Source organism: Sorex fumeus, unplaced genomic scaffold, assembly GCF_029834395.1.
Source record: "Sorex fumeus unplaced genomic scaffold, SorFum_2.1 ptg000070l, whole genome shotgun sequence".
NCBI lineage: Eukaryota > Metazoa > Chordata > Mammalia > Eulipotyphla > Soricidae > Sorex > Sorex fumeus.
In genome coordinates, this window is record NW_026606127.1 from 8,953,862 (window position 1) to 8,960,393 (window position 6,532).

At 35.7% G+C, this 6,532-nt stretch overlaps 1 pseudogene; it reads left to right on the top strand.

The window, feature by feature from the left end:
- The first annotated feature begins 513 nt into the window (after positions 1–513).
- Positions 514–610, top strand: LOC130037177 (uncharacterized; annotated as a pseudogene).
- The last annotated feature ends 5,922 nt before the right edge of the window (positions 611–6,532 follow it).

The following is a 6,532-nucleotide window of genomic DNA, read 5'->3' on the forward strand; positions in this document are numbered from 1 at the left end:
AAACTTCACTGAGACCCTTTGTTCTGTCCTTTATAGGAGCCTCATGAGTCTCACCTTCCATTCAAGTTGAACTTGTAATAAGGTGGAATGAAATCATCAATATGATCCTCACCTCATCCTTCAGGAGAAAAATCCTACATACATTCAAGGTGGTCAAAGTGCAGACAACACCATCCACCTTTTCCTGGAGATGTACACGGGACTGAGGTGAGAACAGCAAAAGGCTCTATTTTAATGTTCTTAATGAAGGATTCAGGGAACAACATTAAACAAACTCATATACCATCTTCCAAAAGAATTATTTTGTAAAACTAATGCCTAGGGGGTAGGGTAAACGATAATATACTAAAAACCATATTTTTATTTCTGGGACATTAAAGTTCTAAATCTATTTATTCATGCTGCTTTGAAATACATTCCTTGATTAGCAATCATTGTCTGCCATAGGAGTGAGGAAGGACAACAGTCAAAGTAATAAGAAGAGAAAAATATGGAAAAATTAACTCCTAATAGGTTTGATAACACATATATTAAAATTGAAATGATACAATGATGAGCATGGTCCTTGTACAGAGATAACATGCAAACTTGTAAAGCATTCCATAATTTTGTTGCAAGAAGAATTAACAGGTATACTTTAAGCTAAGACAATCCCCACAAGTACAAAAATTATACATAAAGAGAGCACAAATCCCCAAAACAACAATCTCTCTCAATGTCAATGGACTAAATGTGCCAATTCAGAGGCACAGAATAGGAAGATGAATTAGAAAACTGAACCCAACATTCTGCTGCCTGCAAGAAACATGTCTGAACAATCAAAGCACCCATGGGCTAAAAGTAAAAGGCTGGGAAACAAGTTTTCAAGAAAATATCACCTCCGCAAACCTGGAGTGGCCATACTAGTATCAGACCACAAGAACTTCAGACTAAAGGTTATCAGAGACAGTGACAGTCATTTCTTAATGATCATGGGATATGTACATCAGAAAGAACTCACCCTCCTCAATGTATATGTTCCTAATGACAGACCAGCAAAATACTTTAAAACAACTTCTAATAGACTTATAGAAAAACATTGATAGCAACACAATACTAGTAGGAGATTTCAACACTTCTTTGTCACTTCTCGATAGATCAAACAGACTGAAGCTCAGCAAGGAAATATTTTCTTTAAGGGAAGTAATGAACAACTGATGGCTTAGGGAAGAATCAAAGAGGAAATAAAAAGTTTCCATAAACAAATGAGAATGAGGACACGAGCTACCAGAACTTGTGGGACACAGCAAAAGCAGTGTTAAGAGGAAAGATTATAGTTCTGCCAGAATTCATCAGGAAGAAAAAAAGGGCCTACAAGAATAAATTAGAGCTCAAGATTTTGGAAAATAACCAACAAAAGTAGTCCAAACTAGGATGGAGGAAGGAAATAATAAAACTTGTACCAGACATCAATGAGCTAGAATCCCAAAATACAATCCAGAAGACCAATAAGAACAAAAACTGGTTCTTTGAGAAAATAAATAAGATCATTAAACCATGAGAAGCCTCTCAAAGAAACAAAGAGAAAGAATTCTAATAAATCGAATCAGAAATGCAAAGTGGGGTGTCCTAATAGAAAGTACAGAAATCCATAGGATCATCAGAGATTATTTTGAGAATCTTTGCAGCAGGAAATGAGAGAATCTTGAAAAAATTTATAAATTATTGGATTCCAATTACCTCCCAAGGCTGAACCAAGAAGATTTGGAATACTTGACCTATCACTAACAAGGAAATTGAAATAATGGTCAAAATTATACCCCCAAACAGAATCCAGGTCCCAGATGGATTCAATAGTGAACTATTTCAAACCTTTAAAGAGGAACTGCTTCCAACATTTTTAAGATTTTCCAGGAAATTGAAGAAACAGAAATACTCCCAAATAGTTTCTGTGAGGCAAAGATCACCCTAATACGCAAATCGACAGAGACACCACAAAAAAAAGGAAATTGCAGACCTATTTCCTTTGTGAATACAGATACAAAAATTTTCAAGAAAATACCAGCAAAGAGAATCTAGAAACTCAACAATAGATCACACACTATGACCAAGTAGGTTTAGCTTGGGGATGCAAGGATGGCTTAACATTCTCTAGTCAATCAACAGAATACACCATCTCAATAAAATAAAGATAAAAGTCATATGATCATATCAATAGATGTAGATAAAGCATTTGATGAGATCCAGCACCCATTCATGATGAAAAACTCTCAAGAAAATGGGAGTTGAAAGTACTTTCCTCAATATAGTCAAAGCAAATTACCACAAACCCACAGCAAGTATTATTCTCAAGGGGGAAAAACCAAAGGCTTGGAGCAGAAATCAATGAAATAGAATTCCAGAATACAATCAGGCACAAAACAAGTTACCCACTCTCAAAACTCCTATTCTTCATAGTACTTGAAGTACTTGCCATATGATTTTGGTAAAAAAAAAAAAAAGATATCAAGGTCAACCATATAAAAAAGGAAGAACTCAAGCTTTTACTATTTGGAGATAATATGATACTATACATAGAAAATCCCAAAGAATCTCCAAAAAAGCTCCTGGGAACAATAGATTTGTTTAGTAAAGTAGCATATTGCAAAATCAATATCTGGTACGCCATGGCTTTCCCATATATTAATAATGAAAGAGAAAAAAGAGATAGAGAAAAACAATCCCATTCACAATAATACCTCAGAAAATCGAGTATATTGGAATCAACTAAAAAGGTTAAGGTAAAGGTAAAGGTAAAGGCCCTCCCGTTGATCGTCGATTTGCTCGAGCGGGCCCAGTAATGTTTCCATTGGAGACTTTGTTGTTACTGTGTCTGGCATATTGAATATTCTCGGTAGCTTGCCGGGCTCTCCGAGAGGGGCGGAGGAATCGAACTCGGGTCGGCCATGTTGACCGCTTGTAAGGCGAAAGCCCTACCCGCTGTGCTATCAACCCTTATGTCCTCTCTCCTTTTTGAAAGAAATTTCAAATAATTTCAGCAGATCTCTTCAATAGATAAGAATTAAGCATGCATGTGTATGTGCACGCATACATAATACAATACGTCTAAAAATTAAAAACAATTTCTTAGTACCATTCAATCAGTATTGACATTTTCTTTCTGTTTTGGAAGGTACATCCAGCAATACTCAGGGTTTACTTAAGGAAATATACCAAAAAAAAAAAACCTACAAAACACTACTTCACAAAATAAGAGAGTATATGAGGAAATGGAATCACATCCCATGCTCATGGATTGAGAGGTTTAACACTGTCAGAATGGCAATACACCCCAAAGCTCTATAAAGATTTAATGCACTTTCTATAAGGATACCCATAACATTTTTCAAATAAATAGATTAAACACTCTTGAAACTCATACAAAACCATAAACTCCCATGAAGAGCTAAAGCTATCTTTGGTAAAAAGAAGGGAACACCTTCCCCAACTTCAATCCCTACTACAAAGTTGTAGTCATCCAAATACCATGATATTCAGATAAAGACAGGCCTCAGATCAATGGAATATAGTCAAATATCTTGACGCTGGCCCTCAGATTATTATTACCTAATCTTTCATAAATGCTCAAGAAATATGAAGTTGAGCTAGGAAGTCTCTTCAGCAACTGGTGCTGGGAAAACTGGACAGCAACATGCAAAAAAAATGAATTCAGACCTCTTTATAGTGCCAGGCACAAAGTCAGATCAAATGTATTAAAGGCCTCACTATCATACCTGAATTCTTAAGATATATGAAGAAAAATGTGGGAAGATCCCTTCATGACATTAAAGCTAAGGGAAACAAAAAAGCAAGCAAGCAAGAAAGAAAGAAAGAAAAAAATTAAAAATTAAAAAATAATGCTGTTTGCAATGCTAAGGATCAATCCCAGATCATCATTTTCTTGCGTTTTTGGGTCACACGTGGCGATGCACAGTGGTTACTCCTGGCTCTGCACTCAGGAATTACTCCTCACGGTGCTTGGAGGGACCATACAGGATGCTGGGAATCTAACCTGGGTATGCTGTGTGCAAGGCAAATGCCCTACCTGCTGTACTATAGCTCCAGCTCCCCCCTCACTATGATTCATCATCTTGAGGGCCTCAGATTTTTACCTTCCATTTGGAAACTTCATCTTTACATTGACACAGTAAATTGAAACCACAGAACCATTGAATGGCATGTTATAATGGTAGCAGCCATGAGCAAATTTTGATAACCCATAAGTTGTCATGAATGAATTCTGTTTCAGAGGCTTCACTTCTGAGGATACCTGTCACTACCTCCTTTCTGTTACGTATCCCAGGATCAGAATCTACATCAGGCCATCAGTAGAAATTGTCCACCCGAAATCTAGCCTTCCACTGGGATTAGAATCCTTGATCCATGTAACTTTTAATTTTTCATTCATGATTTGTTGACCTTGTTTCAGGTGGATGCATCCAGAGCATAAACTCAGCTTTCCCGTTGTTTCCACAGGAAATCCAAATACCTAAGAATGTTATCATTTCTGATGCCACTGTTACAGATTTTTTTGGAATCCCACGGTAAGATATTATCATTAATGTTATAATATTACTGTTGTCCATAGTTCAGATCTCCCCAAAGAACTCTCTACCCACCTCACTCCAAGTGCAGACTCCAGTTTATCATGATCCTGAACATACTTATAATAGTTTCACTCAGGTTCTCCCCTAAAGTGCACAAGTTACGTTCATACCACTCCAAGTTCTTATTCCTAAACTACCAGAGTGGGCTTGGTCCTCAAGATTTGATCTCATAAGAAGAAATACCGTGCTTCCTTTCTCTATGTCTCTCTTTGCTTGCTTTGTTAAATGACTGTTCTCGCTTGAACAATTATTCCATTCCACCCTACACCTGTTTCACAAGTTTCTGAGTGTTTTTCAGTAAAATCTATTTAGCTTCACTAAACTAAAAATTTTAAAACACCAGAGCATTGTTAAAACCAATATTTGTATCTTTTAAACCACAAATTTTGAAAATGAAAGGTGGTAAAGCAATGGAATACTACTCAGTTGTATGAAGTGAAATTTTCTTATTATTTGTATATAAAATGGATAACATGAGGAAATTATGTTTAGTGACATAAACCAGGCAGAGAAAGATAGGCATCCTACAAGTTCATGCATATGTGGCATATGGAGAAAACAAATTAAAAGAATAAAATGAGACAGACAAACATCTAAAACATTATTTATATTCTATAATTCATAATTCAATTAACAATGGTTTCTCATACACATAATTCCAACATGACACTCCTCATTCTCTCAAAGAATAAACCCTTCCTCTCCCCCCATCCCCCATAATCCCTCACTCTCAATCCCCTGACTCAATTGTGTGGATCAGTTCTCCCCTTAAATTGCTCTTGAACCTTTGTTTCTACCTTGCTGTGTGTCTTTACATCCCACATATGAGAAAAATCTCTCTGTATCTGTTCATTTATTTAAGACTAACTTTACATGCATGATATCCTCTAGTTTCATCCAATGTTGAAAATTGCATAATTTTAATCTTTTCAAAGCAATAAAAACAAACTTTAGAACTATGAGACTATTTAGTTACCAGATCGAAAAGTATAATCAAAGTGGAAAAACTGAACAATGGTGAATGACAGAGTAGGCCTTTCAGTAGTGAGTGTAATATGATACATGCACGTTGATTCTGCATAATCCTAAAATTTATGAAATTCTATAATGTAATTCTATAAGGTAATTTTACATAATCAAAAAAGTATTTAAATAATTTACATTTATCTAAGATTTTGACGTATCTTTTGTATCAAACTATCAGAAATAAAAAGAATGTGAGATAGAGATATGGTGTATCACTATACTTTTAAACAAGAGAAGCGCTAAAAATTTCTGTGTCTTGATGAACTCTCATATAAATTGACTCCAAAATCAAATTAATATACTCAAGGAAAAATAAAAGTCAACCAATGTAATCTTTTGCCTTCACTCAGGTTCCCATCTGCTGATCTCTCGCAGACAAAAAAAAATTTTTACTTTATTTTTTTAAAAAATTTTATTAGTGAAACACCATGATGTACAGTTGTACATTTACAAATTTTTGTGCTTGGGTTTCGATTATACAATGATCAAGTGCCCATTCCTCCGCCAGTGCCCATTTTTCACCACCATGGATTCCAGTATCCCTCCCACACCAATACCCCCCATCCCACCCTGCCTCTGTGGCAGGGCATTCCCTTTTGTTCTCTCTCTCCTTTCGGGTGTTGTGGTCTGCAAAAGAGGCATTGAGTGTCAATCATGTTCAGTACATAGTCAGAATTTTTATTTTCAAAGGATTTCTTGGCAGAGGTTTGGCATTCTTTGCTAGAAACCAACTCCTTTTCTTCTGCTTTTTTTTTTCTAGAAATATATACTTATACTAAGACTGATTAGTCATGGCACCAAATTGACAAATGTCCCTGTTTTTACTTCAGTTCTGTTTCCTCATTATCACAAATTATTAGCAGTGGATAGAAAATAACTAG